General features: G+C 44.2%; 1 protein-coding gene across 3 annotated transcripts in view; it reads left to right on the top strand.

Annotated features, from left to right (window-relative positions):
* Adgrf5 (adhesion G protein-coupled receptor F5) overlaps window positions 1–18,667 on the top strand; it is a 93,262-nt gene that overhangs the window by 8,847 nt on the left and 65,748 nt on the right. Inside the window, exon 1 of one of the 3 annotated variants that reach the window (XM_057751220.1) lies at window positions 7,298–7,316. The exons of the other annotated variants lie outside the window; for them this stretch is intronic. The gene's annotated coding sequence lies outside the window, so the exon portion shown is untranslated. Of the gene's footprint in view, window positions 1–7,297; window positions 7,317–18,667 lie in introns of those variants that run through there. 3 annotated transcript variants of the gene reach the window in all.

The raw sequence follows: 18,667 nt of genomic DNA, 5'->3' as shown, positions 1-18,667 counted from the left end.
AGGCAAGGGGAATACAGGTATGATAAGATGTGGGTAGAGTGGTGGACAGAAAGCAGATTCCCAGGTCCTCTGGACCCTTGAAACCAGACCATGTATATAGGCGTGTAGGGGTGAGAGGCAGGAAAGGAAAACATGCTGCCAGTTGCACATTTTCCAAGTAGCATCTTTTATGGTACCCCCAAAGTCTGACACACATTACTCGTGTGTAAGAACCGTTGTCTAGAAAATTCTCCCAATGTTGGTTTAGCAGACAGTTTACAGTGGTGGCATAAGGGCCCCTTCACATGTTCTTTGGGATAGGTGTGATGGTTAGCTTGTAAACTTGACACAATCTAGCATCACCTGGGAAGAGAGGCTGGATAAGGGACTGTCTACATTGGGTTGACCTTGTGAGCATGTCTGTGCAAACTGTGGGAAGACTCAGCCTACTATGGGCAGCCCCATTCCCTAGGCAAGGAGCTGTGGTCATAGAGGAGTCGAGGAATCAAACTGAGCCCAGGCAGCTACTCAAGCAAACACACACACATTTATTCCTGTCTGTTCTCGACTATAAACTGTAATTGTAAATGGAAATAAATCTCTTTCTTGCCTAAATCCCCCTCCACTGCTCCAGATATTTCAACACAGAAATGAAACTTTAACATTAGCTTCACGATTTTCACTCTAGGCTCATCTTTACTAGAACATTTACCCTGCTGAATGTGTATCCCTGGTTTGAGGCACCATTTGGAAACTCTACCTTCTTCTGTTTCCTCTTTTGTAATATTGCATTTACCCTTCTGTTGTTTGCATCTCAGCACTTTTGTGTCTTGGAACACAATAGAATGTAGCAGAGAGAACTGGATTTGGGGCTCAGATTCTGCCTGAGCTTTTTCAATATGTTTGATTTTTCAGTCCATGTAATTTTGTGTTTTGTCTTAAGCCTTGAAAAGTTGCTTTGTTTTTATCAGTCAGAGAGAGAGAGAGAGAGAGAGAGAGAGAGAGAGAGAGAGAGAGAGAGAGAGACAAAAATCCATGTGCACCCCAAGAGAACAGAAAGAGAAGAGAGCAAGATGGCGGCAGAAGGTCAGAGGTAGTGGGAGTGGGCGTGGCTTGTCTCTTAAAGAGACAGGAAACCATAACAGAAATAGTTTACTAATTTATACAATATTATGAAAGTTAAATGACAAAGTACATAAAGCTTTATCAAAAGTGCTCAGAACACGCTTATGATGAGATTTGTTCCCAAGTAGAGACAGGAATCACTAGTAACACCTCCACCAGCAGGAAAGTCTGTAATTTTAGGAAACCTGTAACCTGTGGATGGGTTCTTTCTTAAAGCATTAATACAATATTCTATGTTATGGTAATAATTTGGTGGTAGAATACATGCTTAACTTGTAAAAAAGCCCTACATTTGATTGTTAATATGGGAGGGGGAATTAAAGACTGAAAACAAAGAGAAAAAAGAAAATACTCAGTTCTGTTTAGCCAGCAAATTAATGTTACTCCCTGATGTGAATGCCCATACTGAGAAAAGGGTAGGATTTAAAAAAATAATAAATGTCTGCCAAGAATCCGAAATCGTAGCTTTAGTTTGTAATCTGAGCAGTTGGGGAGGGTGGGGCTTTAGTTTGTAATCTGAGCAGTTGGGGGGGTGGGGCTTTAGTTTGTAATCTGAGCAGTTGGGGGGTGGGGCTTTAGTTTGTAATCTGCTCTTGGGGTGGGTGTGGCTTTAGTTTGTAATCTGAACACTTGGGGTGAGTGGGGCTTTAGTTTGTATTCTAAACTCTTGGGGTGGGTGGGGCTTTAGTTTGTAATCTAAACTCTTGGGGTGGGTGGGGCTTTAGTTTGTAATCTAAACTCTTGGGGTGGGTGGGGCTTTAGTTTGTAATCTGAGCTCTTGGGGTGGGTGGGCTTTAGTTTGTAATTTGAGCTCTTGGGGTGGGTAGGGCTTTAGTTTGTAATCTGAAAAATTTGGGTGGGTGGAGCTTTAGTTTGTTATCTAAGTAAGCAATTGGGGTGGGTGGGGCTTTAATTTGCACTCTGAGCACTTGGGATGGGTGGGGCTTTAGTTTGTAATCTGAGCTCTTAGGGTGGGTGGGGCTTTAGTGTGTAATCTGAGCTCTTTGGGTGGGTGGGGCTTTAGTTTATAATCTGAGCTCTTGGGTGGGTGGGGCTTTAGTTTGTAATCTGAGCTCTTGGGTGGGTGGGGCTTTAGTGTGTAATCTGAGCTCTTGGGTGGGTGGGTAGGCATTGAAATAGGAGGATCACTGCAAGTTGGAGTCCAACCTGCGCTACATAGAAGTTAGAGACTATGCTGGGCTATTCAGTGAGACTGTCTCAAAAACAAACTAAGAATATAGGGGGCTAGAGAGATGGCTCAGCAGTTGAGAGCACTTGATCCTCTTGGCAGAGGACCCAAGCTGAGTTCCCATCATCCACATCTGGAGACTCCCACACTTTGCCACTCCAGTTCCTGAGATCTGATGCCTTGTTCTGGCCTTATCAGGAGCCTGCACTTCTGTGTACATAGCCACATAAAAACACACATGCACATATGCATAGTTAGAAAATACAATTAAATCAATCTAATCTACTTAGATAACCTGCCTGTGAACAGAGATTGCAGCCGGACACTCAGTCACTTGGAAAGAGCATCTATAAAAGTCCACGTGTTGTCTGTACCTTCTCCTCAGTTTAGCAGCAATTCAGCCTTCTGTATGTTCAAATCAAATAGCTGACTTAAAAGTTTTTAAACCAGAGAATTGTTTTATTTGAAGTCCACATTAAATAAATGCTTTCATAAATGGTAATTTTGATGATACATTTACTTATTTATTGTGATAGATTAGCCTTCAAAATTAACACACACAGCCATTATTAAGAATTTGGCTAATATTTCTAGCTGATTGAGATTGCTTGGTTCCATTTTAGCCTCAAAAGCTAACCCATCAAGCTTGAGCATCTGTAAATGGATATACTTATACATTCATGGAGATACATGCTAAAAATTTATGGTAGTTATGTATGTGGGGGTCTTTGCTGCGGGATTGCAAGGCATCATTTGTACCAGAGATAGAGGAGAAAGGAGGAAAAATATTAGTGACCTAGAAAAAACTGAGATTGTTTGGAGAGAGAGAGGAGAGAGAGGAAGGGCAAAAGAGTGTGAATCCAACTGTACATGTGCAGGTATCTAAGCAAAGAAGCATCTTAGGTCTTTCTGGAACTTTCCTTGCTAGCAAGGAAGCCCTAACACTTACCAGGCTTAGCTCTCAGCACTTCCTGGGCATAATACCATTTAATATCTCCATTTCACAGGTGAGAAAACCGAGGACTGGAGAGGTTAAATAACTTCCCTGGCCTCCTTAGTTAATAAGTGGTAGAACCTAGGCTTTTAATCCAGCAGCATGGCACCACAGGCCAAGTTCTTGCTTTTTCTAGGATTCTAATAATACGCCACCTCAAGGATCATTCACAAACATGAATGAGCATCCACTTCTCTGGACCGCATACTACAAGGTGCTGGGCCTGAAAAGTAGGCAAACACCGACAGGGTAGGAATGGCGCAGGGAGGCGGAGAGCCTAAAAATAGATCTTTTGCAAAGCAGCTCAGTTAGTGTTCTGACAGAAGGAAGTCGGGTGTGCTCGCAACTGGAGAGGATTCCGACAGTAACCTTGAACCGGCCCCTAAAGGACAGGGCAAGCCAAAGCAACAGAGACACAGGCCATCCTTAGGCCAGGGGATCGCATTAGCTGCAGGGCTCTTGGGTAAGAGCAAAGGGAGGAGGCATTCATGTATGAAGTCATCGTTTTGTCTGTCAGAAATGTTTAACTCTTGTCAGCTGTGTCTCGATAAAACTGGGTAGGATTGGCAAAGCACAGGAGGAGACAAAGCTGGATGTGGAAACAGAAGTTCTAATTACTAAGGGTATTATTAGCTGGAGTTAAGTGTGCGTGTGTGTGCGTGTGCGTGTGTGTGTGTGTGCTGGTGTGGGTAATTGCATACGTGTTGCGGTGCGTGCATATATGTCAGGGAAGAAAGGAGAGATGCTCTGTGAATTAACTCAAGAGCACCTCTATCTGCCAGAGTTTCTCTCAAGGCCCTGATCGTCTCACTCAAGGCTGGGAGCCAAGCAGCCTCAGCACCTTCTCAAGAGTGAGAAACTAGAGAAGGCAATCCTCTGCCTCTCCATAACCATTAAATTCCCGTGTGCCCTGGAACCACCGCGGAGCTTGGTAGACGGCTAGTTGCCAAGCCCCACTGCTGGTCTATGTTGTAAAGTCTGGGGTGGCCCCCAGGATTTTGCAACACTACCTGATGGAATCCACCATTTGACACCCACATGCTAGAACCACTGTTCTGTGGGTTCTGGTCCCTCTCTCTCATGTGAAGGCAGGAACCTCACAAAATCGTTTGGATCATCCTTGGGTCTTATTACTTAGAAATGTCCTCAGAGGAAGGCCACTAAATCTCTTCTTTGTGGTAAATGCCTCTTTTATTTTTAAACATTTCTGTAATTAAATAAAACCCAAATCCAGAATATTTCTGATATTCTAGTTCATTTTGGTCTGTAAGGGGTCAAAATATGGTGACTTCTAGGGTTCTTAGGAATTTTAAGAATTGGTCCTTTGAAACCTCTGTTTGCAAAGCAGGAAGTCAATTGTTGCCCAGAACAAACACTTGAATCAAGCAATCGGTTCCTTTGGAGGACTTTCACGCTGCAGCGTTTAAGCAACTTTCCATAATAATCCAGGAGAGTTTGAAACGGAGTCTTTGTGGCCTGGACCGTGGAGGTGAAAACAAGAGGTCTGTGTCCTGTCTCTGAGCGTGCTCTGCTAGCAGAGACAGAATATATCCCAAGGGCTGTTTTTTCCTCCTGGATAGATAAGGCAGGAAGAGCTAGGAAACCAAGATCACTGACAAGAAAGGATTGGAAGAATGGATGGGGAGAAATCTGTGTGTTCCTTTACCTTCCCCTGACTTTGTTTACAGGGGTTGGGGTAGAGGGGGTGCTGAAGCCCTCCCAAATATCTCAGTTGCAGGTCAGGACCCCAGACGCCACAGAAGAACAACTGAAATCTTTTATACTTCAGATTTAAAGGGGAATGTTGGGGTTGTCAAGATGGCTCAGTTTGGCATGATAGAAGTAGAGACCCAAACCCCAAAGGGATGCCACTTTCAAAGCCATCAGAATGCAGTCATTTGGCTAACAGAGCATTTACATGGTGTTTGAACTGGTTTTACAGGCTTTCTAGGTTTAAGGGTGTCCATGTTTCCCAAACACACAAATTCAATGGAAAATTGTCTTTCCTCAAAGCGGCTCTTGGTAGGGAACCTTTCTGGTCCTCAAGATAGTTACTATTACGTTGGAAGTAGAGCAGTCAGTCCTTGAGGACCCTTTGCTGCGAGGCTCCAAGACGCACATGGGAAGCAGACACTTTAGTGGGTGAAACTGTTTAACGTAGCTAAGAAAATTCTGGTGGCACCAGTCATGGGAACACATGCCTGACATCCTAGTCTTTGGGGCTAGAAATGGAAGGATCAGAAAGTCAAGGTTGTCCTTGGCTACACAACCAGTTTAAGGTCAGCCTCGGATATAGGAGAACCTGTCTTAGAAAACACAAAGAGGCCTGAGCAGGGATGGAGGAGTAAGGAGCAGGAGGTGGGTTTCACGAGGGGAAGAAGGAGCGGCTCATGCCTCCACCAACACTCAGATGCATACACTCACACTCCTCTGTGGTCTTCACACAGTCCTTGCTCATCAAATTACAGAGATTGCCTTTTTACTTGTCTGCATTGCTCTTTCAGTCAGATCTTAAAAGGGAAAATGAATGCCACTCTGACAAATTAACGGAAGAGGCGGCTAACTCTATAGGCGACTTGAAGCATGGGAAAACTGCCCACATGGTTGTTCTTCTTGGGCAAAAAATGGCAAGGAAGTGGGAGGATGAGGAGTGTCATAAGAACTTGGCAAGATCTATGGCTGTAGGCAAATGGTTTGCTCTGGCTCAGAAGCTGTGGGCAATCATTTACTGAACTGAAGCCTGGTCAGAGAGAAGAGAAGTAAATTCTGCAATCTCTCTCTCTGGGATCCTTCCTTATACTCCCCAGGATCAGCAGGGAGCAGGGGAGCCTTCCCTGAGAGTTGCTTCATCCCTGTTCTATAGCAATGTCTTCTGAGGACATGGTAGTATAGAATAGGGCACTCAACAGGACACAAAAAGACAAAGAAGGACCTGAAGGGGAAGCTGAGACTAACCAGTACTCTTCTGTTGCTATAGTTACCGCTTCTCCTTGGTTTCTGGACCTCAACTCAACTCATTCAGATCTTGGTTGGGGTTAGTACTACAGACAGACGTAGAAGGAAGAAACGAGGGATGGATTGGAATCTAGATGACCCAGTGCCTGTATTGAGTCTCTCAGACCTTTGCTTTCCTGTCTAAGTGTACTGCGTGAGCATCTGCACTTTGCTAACTCCGAACAAGGTCCCCAGCCAAGAAAGCATCAGTGAACCTGAACGTGCACCCAGGTGTTGGTGCTCTGATATCTGCTGTGCTAGGCACATGAGACAATTTAGCCATAGCTGACCCCCACCCGCTTGGATAGGAGGAAGCTCAGGGTTCCACCCTTACCTTGCTGAGACTGAGTTTTCTCATCTATAAAATGAAGATGCACATGGTCCATCCTCAGGATCTGAGGGTCGTTGGGAACCTGACGCTGTGACGGGCAAGGTAAACAAGGGCAGTAGCAACCGCTGGGGCTGTTTCTTCATCTTTTATAAGTACAATAATTTATTAATAAATTAATCTATTGATGAAATTAATATATTACTTTTGGAGAATTTCATATGTATGCGATGTACTTTGGTTATATTCAACCCCATTCCTCCTCCCTAACTCCGCCCATATCTTACCCCCACCACTCTCCCACCCTTCCCAACCTCGAATCACTTTTTTGTTGTTTTTGAGTCCAATTTGTGCTATACTCGTGGGTGGAGCCATGTACTGCAGCGTGATCTAACTACCAGGGACAACACCCTCAAAGAAAACTGTCTCTCCCTTCCTCAGGAGCCATCAACTGCCTGAGGCAAGGAGGGGGGCAGCAGGAGGGGAGGAGGGAGCTGTGAGCCCCTCTCCCCTCTACACTAGAATGCTTCCTGGCTTGGTCTTATGCAGGTCTTGTAGAGGCAACTGCAGCTCCCAATGAGTGGTCTGTTTCTCACACAAAATCCGTCCTCTGACTGTGAGAGAGGTGTTGCCAAATGTTGCCAGAGGCACTGCCTTCTGCTCTGGGGCGGTCATTGCACACTCATGATTAGAGACCGGGTCAGGAGGTAAGAAACAGCCTGTCCTTCTGGGCCCTTCACCCCTGTTCCCCAGCAAGACTTCCTGCTTCCTTCCTTCGGGGTCAGGTGGAGTCGAAGCTTGTTTGCCTCCAGGCTCTGCAGACCTCGCTTTTTAAAAAGTGGCCCAGGGGGCTTGGAACTGAGAATTTTGATGCTTTCCTTCCTCTTAGTTAGGAAGATGTTTCCAGATGGAGCCAGTCAGGGGAAGTGGGGGGGGGGGGGGCGTGCTGGGGAAAGAAAGAGGTAGGATTAGCTTCTTCTGAAGACGGTAGACCCTGGTGAGTCTTGGGATTCACATAGCCTTCCTGTTCTGTGAGCTCTCTCCCCATTCCTACTTGGCATTAACAAGTCTGTCTTCCATCCACCTTTGTATATGAGTCCCGAAAGGATTCAAGAAGGACGCTAATTAAGACTACTGGATGACCTTTAAAGTCGGTCCCTTTGCTCCTGTGAAGAGATCCTTCAGAGGCTCCGTGACCCTGGAGTCCAGAGGGGAGGATACAGAGTATTTAAAATGAATGAAAGGGGGACCAAAGTCTGAAAAAGGTGATCAGCACATGGTAGCACTTCTTGACGGTGCTAAAAACAAATAAAGCCTTTGCTATTCTAAGTTCTGAAGAATTGCTCACAGCAGAGTTCAGCAGTATTACCTAAGCTTCTGGTTAGTGTAGCTGTGCCTTTTTGTTTAAAGTTTATTCTAGCCTGGGGTGGTGGCATAGGTCTTTAATCCTAATACTCAGGAGGCTGAAGCATGAGGATTTCTGTGAGTTTGAGCTTAGCCTGATCTACATAGGCCTCCCAGGGCTCCACAGTGAGACCTTGTGTCAAGGGAAGAAAAAGGCATGTATGCAACACTAGAGTTAATTCAGACAGCTTTCATTCATATAATGGCTCCTGGCACAGAAAGACTCAGCTACTCTGTTGCTTTTAATCCTACAGTCCCGGGGTAACGCAGATGGCTCAGCAGTTAGGAACACTTGCTGCTCTTCCAGAGGACCTGGACCTGGAAGTATAGATCCTCTTTAAAGTGAGCTCTGGGGCTAGGAACACAGAACACTGTCTTAACATGAACCAAGGGCTCCATCCCCAGCATTAAATAAATCCAGTATGGTGGCCTCCATCCCAGCTTTTGGGGAGCAGAGGCAGGAAGACCAGAAGTTCAAGATCATCTCTAACTACACAGCGTATTCAAGGCCAGGGTAGGCTACCTGTGGCTCTTTCAGAAACAATAGCTAGCTACACTAGCAAGGGGTTGGAAAGACAAAGAAACTGGGCAGGAATCACTCCAGTTCAAAAACCCTGTGACTGTGAGAGTTTCTGTTTGTGTTTAAAATTTGATAAGTACAAATTTTAGTTCATACTTAAATATTTCACTGGATTAATAACATTTATGACAAGAAATTTTTTTCATCTTAGTTAATAATTTTCAATTTAACCAAGAAAATTATGGTTTTGGCCGGTCCATGGTGGCACATGCCTTTAATCCCAGCACTCGGGAGGCAGAGACAGGTGGATCTCTGTGAGTTTGAGGCCAGCCTGGTCTACAAGAGCTAGTTCCAGGACAGGAACCAAAAATACAGAAAAACCCTGTCTCAAAAAAATAAGAAAGAAAGAAAAGAAAAAAAGAAAAAAATTATTCTTTCAAATAAAAGTAAGGGAGTATCACAGAAGATATAACCGTGCTAAAGAACTTAAATGACGTGTATTTCTGGGTTCAATCCCTAGCACTTGGGGGAGAGGGGAGACTAGCTCAATGAAAAGAGAAGAATTTAGGTAAAGATATGGTCTGGTTGTTAAATATACTACAATCCTCGGTGGTCCATAGTCAGGTGTGTATCTGCTGCCTCCTTCATTCCAACTACAGTGTGAAATTTGACTGTGTGTGAGATCCAGGTGTGCATGAGCACACACACACACACATACACACACACATATATCTGTACCTTCATGTATGTATTTGTGTGGCTAGACTAAAAATCTAAATGGCTTTCCCATATCAGCATTCCAGGTCAGATGAGGCAAGCTGGAGGGGTGTGGGCCTGGAATAGTCATATAATTGTGTACTAACCTTCAAGTCTAAAAATAGCTTCTTGGTCCTGAGAGGCAAACACTGATAAACCAAAGTCAAAGTAATTAGGAAAAGTCTTGAACTTGGAGACGTAGGCCCTTCCTTGTGTTGGGGTATGTCATCAGAACTGTGGCAGGATGGGCAGACTCCACAGGGCAAGGCACCAGTTTGCACAATGCTAGGTCACATTTCAAAGAACAGTAGCAGCCACCACAAACACCTTTCCCTTTAACTTCTTGCCCTGCCTGGAAAACAGCGTCGGGCTAGAACCCAAAGACAGTTCACCTTCATGGTCACCAACTTGATTAGGAGGGCAACCGCAAGGTCATTTCCTGCATTGGAGGTCCCCGTACCAGTGAACAAAGAAGGCACCATCCCTGTATGCCGTGCCCATGTAAGCAGGGGTATCCCCATGACTTAGGTCTGAGGAGGCAAAGGATTTTAGGCAAGCCACTAGTAACTAATGCTTTTCCCCAGTGTGAAAACCAACAAGTTCTGAACACGAGTGAGCCACTAACATAGAGTATAGAAATTATGACCTCACATCTCTTAAATGATTCCCAAGAGATAATGAAAAAGGGGGGGTCCTTGCTCCCCGTGGACCTTTCTTACTGTTTCCTCAAGGTATACTCGTGGGTCCTCGATTTTTAGCCTTCCTCATCTCTAGGCTTTAGATTCTTCTTCATAATATTTAAACTTTTTTTTTTTTTTAAAGATAGGGTTTCTCTGTGTAACAGCCGTAGCTGTTCTGGAACTAGTTCTGTAAGTCAGGCTGGGCTTGAACTCACAGAGATCCACCTGCCTCTGCCTCCTGAGTGTTGGTATTAAAGCAGTGTGCCACAATTGCCCGGCATCTCCAGACCTTTTAAAAAGCACAAGGAGTCAGTCAAACTTCAGAAAGTTTGATTTTCATTTGTGCTTTGAGTTCCATCTTCACCACTGCTACCCCCAACAACAACTTTGGGCTTCTCCTCAGTCAGCCTAATTTTGGCCCCTGAATTTTGGAGCCATTGCAGTTCTTCATAGATATAAGTGGTGCTTGGCCAATTCTTCCCATATTTCAGTCTCAAGCAAGCATATTCACGGTGCCTCACATGTGATGTATTCTTGAAGCAGCTTTTTAGAAAGACTGTATCATCTTCGTGGAATTGAGAGATGAGTTAGTAAAGGACCGTGCCTGTAGAACACAAAGATAGAGACCCTGGAGCCAAACCTTAGGTAGGTGGGTGGGGTGGCAATTGTTACTACTGGGAAACCCTTTTATGGTTGACCAAAGTCTATGCTGACTTTTTATTGCTACCCTTGTGTTGTACATTTTGGAAAGCTTATGGTTTGAGCTTTCCCCCAGGAAAAATTTAACTTCACCCAAATAGTGTGTAGAACATGGTAGTATACTTCTTTGTGTATAGAGAGTTGGTCATTCTTCTAATAATAGGGGTTTCATTGGGGTTTTAATGTCATAAAAAACCTTGTGTGGCTATGTTATTGTGATGGTTAATCTCAATGATCTATCTGATCTGAGAGATGCTTAAGAAGGATTATCGTTATTGGATTAATTAAGGAAAGAAAACCTGCTTGCTGTGGACGACACCGTTACCTTGGCTAGGATTCTGGGTTGTATATAAAGGAGAAGGCCAGTTGAGCATAAGCAATGTTTGTTCTCTGCTTCCTGACCGAAGACTCAATATGACCAGCTGCTTCAAACTGCTGCCTTGACGTCTCCATCATGATCACTATGAACCAAAAGGAAGCTTCCCTTACTTAAGCTGCTTTTGTCAGTGTCTATTATCAGCAACACCACAGTAACTAAGACAGTCAGCCACCAAGTCCCACCCTGACATTACAATTACAATACACCCTGATTGTATTGAATTATGCTAACAGCAGGTGTCCTAAAAAGCTGAAAACTGATGAGGTAAAAGAAAGCGTGCCTTTGATTCACTCATTTGATGTGGGAGGTCCTTCTGTATATATGTTGCTTTTATTGGTTGATGAATAAAGAGCTATTTGGGCCAAGAGCAGGGCAGAATAAAGTCAGGTGGGAAATATGAACAGAGATATATAGAGAGAGTAGGGGGAGTCAGAGCGATGCTATGTAGCTGCTTAAGGAGAAAGACGCTGCCCAAACCTTACAGTAGGCTACAATCTCGTGGTGATACACAGATGAGTAGAAATGGGTTAATTTAAGATATAAGAGTTAGTTAATAAGAAATCTGAGCTAATAGACCAAGCAGTGTTGTAATTAGTATAGTTTCTGTGTGATTATTCAGATCTGGGCAGCCAGAAAATGAAAGGGTCATCTCCAGTTACACTCATTCATTTCTTTGGAAAACATTAATTGAACACCTTCTTTTTAATAGTTGCTAAGCATCTTGAACCACCTTTTCTTTTCTCTCCTTCTTTGTTCCTCCATGAGCTACAACATGTGCCATAGCATGTGAAGGTCAGAGGACAACTCAGACATAGATCACCAAACTAGTCAGTTTGATGTAGGAATCCCCTGTCTCCACCTTCAGAGGTTGAAATTACAGGCAGGCCACCATGCACACCTGGCATTTACATGGATTCTAAGGATCCAAATTCTGGTCCATACACTTGTTTGCAAATGAGTTTTTCTTCAAGATTCTTCTTTTCATTTTATATACGAGCTCTCTTATATCCCAGACTGGTATTGAACCATTGTGTAGCCAAAGATGACCTTGAATTTCTAATTATCCTGCCTCCCCATCCCTAGTGCTGGGGTAACGGGTGTGCGACACCACTTCTAGTTTGTGGTGCTGGGATTGAACCTGTGGCTTTGTGCATTTTAGCTGTGATGGCTACTCTTGGTTGTCACCTTGGCTACATCTGGAATTAATTAAATCCAAAAATGGAGGGCATATCACCGAAGGATTATTTGCTCCATTTGAAGTAGGAAGATCAACTTCTAATCCAGATCTTGAGGTGGGAAGAATCATGCCTTCAGTCTGAGTTACACCTTCTGCCGGAAGGACATGGAAAGGAGTTTTCCTTTTTGCCTGCTTGTCCTCACCTTGTTAGGACATCCATTCCTTTCCTAGAACAATAATCTATTCCTTTGGAATTCCAGCATATGTTGGCAGACCAGCTGAGACATCCAGCCTTCTGGGTGGAACAGCTACTGGATTCTTGGTCTTTCCGTTCACAGCCAGCCATTGTTTGATTAACCAGATTGCAACCTAGAAGTCATTCTAATAAATCCCCATTCTCTCTCTGTCTCTCTCCATATATACGTATATATGTATATATATGTGTATTATATATTATTTGTAAAATGAATCTCTATATGTTTATTTATATTTATATAATATATTACATATAAAAGAGAGAGCTGGAAAGAGAGAGAGATTCATTTTATAAGCCTGTAACTCTAGAGAACCCTGACCAATATATTAAGCCAGAGCTCTACCAACTGAGCTAGCTCCCTAACCCTTACTTTTTCTTTTGGTGACTGGTGATGGAGCTGGAGAAGAGGTAGTTGCTGTGACAGTAACAGAGGAGCGTTGCCGTGAGTCAGGGGAGAGGAAAGGGCTGTGCCAAAGGAAAAGTTCGAAAGGCCATTGTAGAGCACACTGTTGGGCCTGATCCTCGCACCTAGAGAAAAAGGCAGTGAGACCAGAGCATGGAGGAGGAAGGAAGCTATCAGGAGAAGTGGGAGCATTTTCGTCCTAAACAACAGGGAAAAAAAAAAAAACCCAAGTGAAGCAACAAGGGACTGTTCTATTTAACTGACTTTTCTCAAGTCGGCTGCTAAGAGTGAGGTGGGGGCTGTGCGGTGGCCAGTTTGAAAAACAGCATCAGTTACAGAATGGCTTGGATATGTGACTGCAGAGATTTCACAGAGAGTTAGCAGGAAGTGGGTGAATGTGTGTGCAAATGCCATGCGGCCCTCAGGCACTTTTCAAACTCCTGCCTCCTGACCTGCTTGTTTCTCTTTACCCTCTGTCCCTTAAGGTTCTTTTATATAAAATAAATTCCAAACCTACACTAATTCACATTAATATGCAACCTATGGGTAATAAAATGGACAACAGGTCAGTCCTTCAAAACTGTGGGTCAGAGGACAAGATCTTCTTCCATGTAAAACCACTTGCTTCTGAAAGTACAGTTTCAGATATGGAGAGGCAGTGGACATAGGTTTCTCTGTTTGCTTCAAATCCTGCCACTGAAAGGCTGAGAAAATGGCTCGGTGGGTGCAATGACTTTTCACCCCCAACACACATAAAAGCCAGGCACCCTACTAGGCATCTTTAACCCCTGTCCTGGGTAGGAACAAGTGAATTCCTATGGCTCACTGGCCAGCCCAGTTTAGCTGAATCAGCAAACTTTAGGTTGAGGAAGAGATGCTGTCTCACAAACTAAGGTGAGAAGGTACTAAGGATGACACCTTATGTTGACCTCTGATTTGTACAAGCACACACACACTCTTGTAACAGAAGTGACCATTTCTGCTCTGCTGTCACATGGCGCCATGTAGTTCAGACCACTATTGTGCCGGTCACTACAGTTTCAGGTCAGTGGTATTACAACGTGCTAAAATCTGCTCAGCATCCTCCCATGGGAGGATGCAGGCTCTGGGAAGAGCTGTCCAGTTTATTTAATGTGTCTGTTATTATTAATAATATTGATTGGCTCTAATTAAGTCAAGAATCCAGGCACTGTGCCTCATGCTTGTCATCCTAACAGCCAAGAGACTGGGACAGAATTCCCATGAAATTGAGGCCAGCTTGAGTTATGTACCATGACCCCTTCTCAATTAAAAATACATAAATAAGTAAAACAAAAAGTTAGGACAAATCATAAAGAAAAGACGAGGACTAATCTAAGCTTGGCATCACCTCTTTCGGTATTCATAAATGGCCCTTCCATCTCAGATATCACTTATGGGTGACTATCTGCATCTATGTAGAAATATTGCAACTCAGCAGCAAGAGATAAAGGGATGTTAACAGTGTCCTTGAGAGAGAACTGAAGCGACAGATCCCTGAGACGTCCGAGGAGAATGTGGAGTTTTTATTAGTGGAATAGAGAATAGAATGTTGTTATCCCAAAGAACGAAGAGCTGATGAAAGGGTCGTGTTTGGGAAGGAAGAGGAGACTGGTCCTCTGGACCAAGGGTGGTGAGCCCACAGAGCCATCCACTGGAGCGCTGATGGAAACCCTGCCAGGGCGGTGTCACTCCAAGCATGTTCTATAAATACATCTTCAATCACTCCCTGACCCCTTACTGGTCACACTCACATTTCCTGTATGTGTTCCACAGAATTCACAAACCCATTTCTTTGTTTCCTTTACTTCCATTTTCCTTTGCACGGAGTTAGTTAACACAGGCACAACTGATGTGGGGAGTGGGGATTCTTTGGGTTGAGTAGCCCAGGAGAATATCCATGCTTTTAGGGGTTCACAGGCATCCGAGGATGGCTCCTAATGTCTTGGTTCTGCTTGGTTCTAGAATCCACTCTGGTGTGGGCCAGCTTTCTACTTCACACGCTCTTGTGATGCTCACCCACTATCTGGCATCATTCTAGTTAGAATCGGTGCGAGCCTACTGGAAGCAACAGAGCCACTATAGGCGCGGGTTATCCAGGGAGGACCAGGCAACCCCACAGCATTATCTGCTCTTAATCTTAGGTTGTATCGATGGAGCTCTTTCTGGGACAAAGCTGGCTGGCTGACATGCTAATGAGAAAGGTTTAGTTGTGGACATTGTCTGAGAAAGAATTTTCTGTCTTTATCTCTACGGTGCTGCTGCTCTGAGAACTCGAGAGAGGCTGAGACCTGGGTGATGTGTGTGATTAGGAGCTGGCGAAGAAGGAGGAAATGAGTCCCTGGTGCTTTCTGGCAGCAGAAATGACGTTATTAAGGGAACTGTGGTTTGAACATGTATAGAGAATGTCACTGTCTGTATTAGTAAACAGAGAAGGGATGCATGTTGGCAAATACTCCATTGTCCTCTGTAGGCCAGAGTTGTCATATGACTTTACCTCTGTGACTCACTGTTAACTGCTTCCCTTTCCATGGAAATTAAGGATGAGGGAATATGATCGAAGGGAATACCACTGGGATATAAAGTTAATAGAACTGCACGGAAAGACAGAAGAGCTAATTCTGTTCTAGCTCTGACACTAACAAGGGACTGTCACCTCGGTTAAGCCTTTTAGCTTCCCTATAACACAGATAGTTGGGACAGTCACCTGATGTTTAGTTTTCATTGTCAAGTTGACAGTCACTTGGAAGAGTCTTAATGAGAAATTGTTTAGGTCAGGTTGACTTGTGGGTGTCTCTGTGGGGTTGTTTTGAATGTTAATTGATGTAGGAAGATCATCCTACTATTGGTGGTATCATTCCCTAGGCTGGGCTCGAACTCTTATTACGTAAAGAATACTAGTAAGCAAGCAGGTATCAAGAGTGTTTTGGTTTATCACTATGGTTGACTGTGGATGCGATTTGGCTAGCTGCTTTAATTCCTCCATTGACTTCCTCCAAAATGATAGTCTATGACCTGAAACTGTAAGCCATATAAACCTCTTTTCATCGTTTTTTTTGACAGAGTGTTTTTATCACAGTGGCAGAAACGAAACTTGGCTACCTTGGCTTCCTTAATCTTTTTTGATTTTGATTTTTCTCTTGCCATACATGAATCTTTGGCTCCTATTTGTCTGGTAGCTTGGCAATGGGCTGTTCAGTAGTCATGCTAATCATCTTAGTAAATTTGAAGGAAATTAATTCCTATCATAAAAGACTGTTTTTGTTTTTTGTGGATGTGTGGTTCATGGGAAATGACAAGGCGCTGTAAAGAACTGAGAATATTGGAATGGGCACAGGAGACACACTTCTAAGTGCGTCTAGAACCTGGAGCCCAGTGTTTGCACACTGCACCCACTGTCAGTCACTGTCCATCATCTGCGGATGCACAGCACCTGCCCCAACATGCACCACAAAAGCACCAAGGTGCATGGCCAGTGTGCACAGGCATTAACATGTGTACCTCCCCACACATTGAACACTGATTTATTTACACTAGCCGAGTTCGATTTGGTTTCAATCTGATTGTGGCTGTGTCCAGATTCTGCCCTCTTAGAATAAGAAAATATTTGTTTTTGATTTTGCTGGAGCCCTAAGTTGAGAGACTTGAAACTTTTGAAGAGATTTTGGAGCTTTACAGAAATTTTGTATTTAGAAAGAGACTGGATATTTTAAAAGAGGCAGCTTTTTAAAGCATTTGAATGTGTAAGGCTATGAGACATTTTAAGAGGATAAAATGTTTTATATTGTAATGTTGATAGGAATGTGTGATCTTGGGATTGAACAAGAAAGGGAAGGCCATGTTTTAACAGCGGTGTGTTTGTGTGTCAAGCTGACAAGGGTCCATGGTGCTGGCTAGTTCTTTGTCAGCGTGACAGAAGCTGTAGTCATCTGAGAGGAGGGAACTTCAGTTGAGAAAAGGGCATCCATAAGATTGAGCTGTAGGCAAACCTGTAGGGCATTTTCTTAATTAGTGATAGATATGGTAGGGCCCAACCCATTTTGAGTGGTACCACCCTGGGCTGGTGGTCCTGGGTTCTATAAGCAAGCAGGCTGAGCAAATCATGAGGAGCAAGTCAGTAAGCAGCACGCCTCCCTGGCCTTTGCATCAGCTGCTGCCTCCAGATTCCCACTCACTTTGAGTTCTTGCTTCTTGGTTTCCCTCAATGGACTGTGAATTGGGACATGTAAGCCAAATAAAACCGTTTCCATAAAAAAAAAGCAAAACAAAATTAAAAAAAAAAAAAAGCTTGTAGACCTCAAGAAGGAAAGTACAGCTTCCTTTCCAGGCCAAGAGACCCACAACTTCTTCATGTGAGAGACCCTGCTCTCACGATACTAGGGGAGGAAGTAACGAATGGAAGGGTCGGTGACAAACGTAGTGAGTGGCCAATAACTCTGATGCCATGTGCATCACACCTGAAGTATGTGTGTGACACATGTCATGCCATAGGACCAATCAGCAATTTTTTCCCCTCCAGGAATGATGTCACCTTAGAGAACCGGAAATTGTGTTTGAGGGTTCATGTGGGCTTCCCCAAAGTAGAGGTCAATAAGAGTCAAGTGAGGGTTACTGCTGGCAACTGTCCAGAGCCACACCTCATCTTTCCCTCTCCCAGGAACAGGCCAGGAAGGTAACATTATTCAGCGCAGGTTTCTACTTGAAGAGTGTTTGGGATTTCTGGCAGAGGCTGGGGTTTAGCGGAGGCACAAGGTAGTGGGAAGAAGCATCAGCTGGTCAGCTGTCTTATAAGATGGAAGGCAAGGGATCTGCGATGGCCACCACTCTCTGAGAGATTTACAGTAGCAGACCCTTAGAAGAAGGGGTGTGTTCGCAGTGAGTGTGACCACAGCCTTGGAGGCGGCCGCTGAGCACAGGCGTGTCCGGTGCTTTTAGTGCAGACTCTGCCAGGCTCTGCATACTGCAGATAGCAACAAAGCCATCTGTATGTTATAAAATAGCTTAGCTGTTTGCCCTTGCCTTCCTCACACAGAGAAAGGTCAGCGGCAGAGACGTGAAGATAGCAAAACAGAACTGACCCTGGGCCACTTTGGTCAAAAGGCTTGCCAACACCTGCTTATGGATTGGGAAAAAAAAGGGGGCTGAGCCAGCCAAGAAGTGGAAGTGGGAATGTTTTCCCAGTCGATTTTACATGGACTTTTTTGGGTTTACTGCTTTGGGCTGTGATTTGTGGTGGTGTATTATGTTCAAATATTAATGGTCTTCTCCATGGAATTAGTGGTTATCATTTTTTTCTTTTGGGGTCCCTATTTTCTGACAGAAGAAAGGTAACCAGAGATACCAGCAAAGCTGTTAGGGTTTGGGTGTTGGTTAGGCGGAGGATGGAGATGACCAAGACCCCTGAGACAGCTCATTTGGAGGGAAGGTCAGGGATTTCATTCTGGACACACACAGCCTGAGGTCTTGCTGAGTTCTCAGCTGGAAATGGTACATCAGCAGTTGGGTAATATGGGTCAGAGTTGCAGGTCCATAGTAGAGACAGGTATCTGTGAGTCATTATACAGACATTTAAGCCAAAGTGGAGATCGCCTCAGGATACACGTCCACAGAGAATCATTCCAAAGTTGAAGTCATGGGGCACTTTGCTGCGAGGAGGAGCCAGCTGTGAGAACTGACATGGCCCCATGTAATTTCGGCAGCTTCTTCTTCTTCTTGATCATCTACTGCATCTCACTTCTAAAATAGGACCTGGGTATAAAATAAATC

The sequence above is a fragment of the Chionomys nivalis genome, chromosome 19 (assembly GCF_950005125.1).
Source record: "Chionomys nivalis chromosome 19, mChiNiv1.1, whole genome shotgun sequence".
Lineage (NCBI taxonomy): Eukaryota > Metazoa > Chordata > Mammalia > Rodentia > Cricetidae > Chionomys > Chionomys nivalis.
The sequence above is the reverse complement of the archived record's forward strand: the minus strand, read 5'-3'. Positions and strand labels throughout refer to the sequence as shown.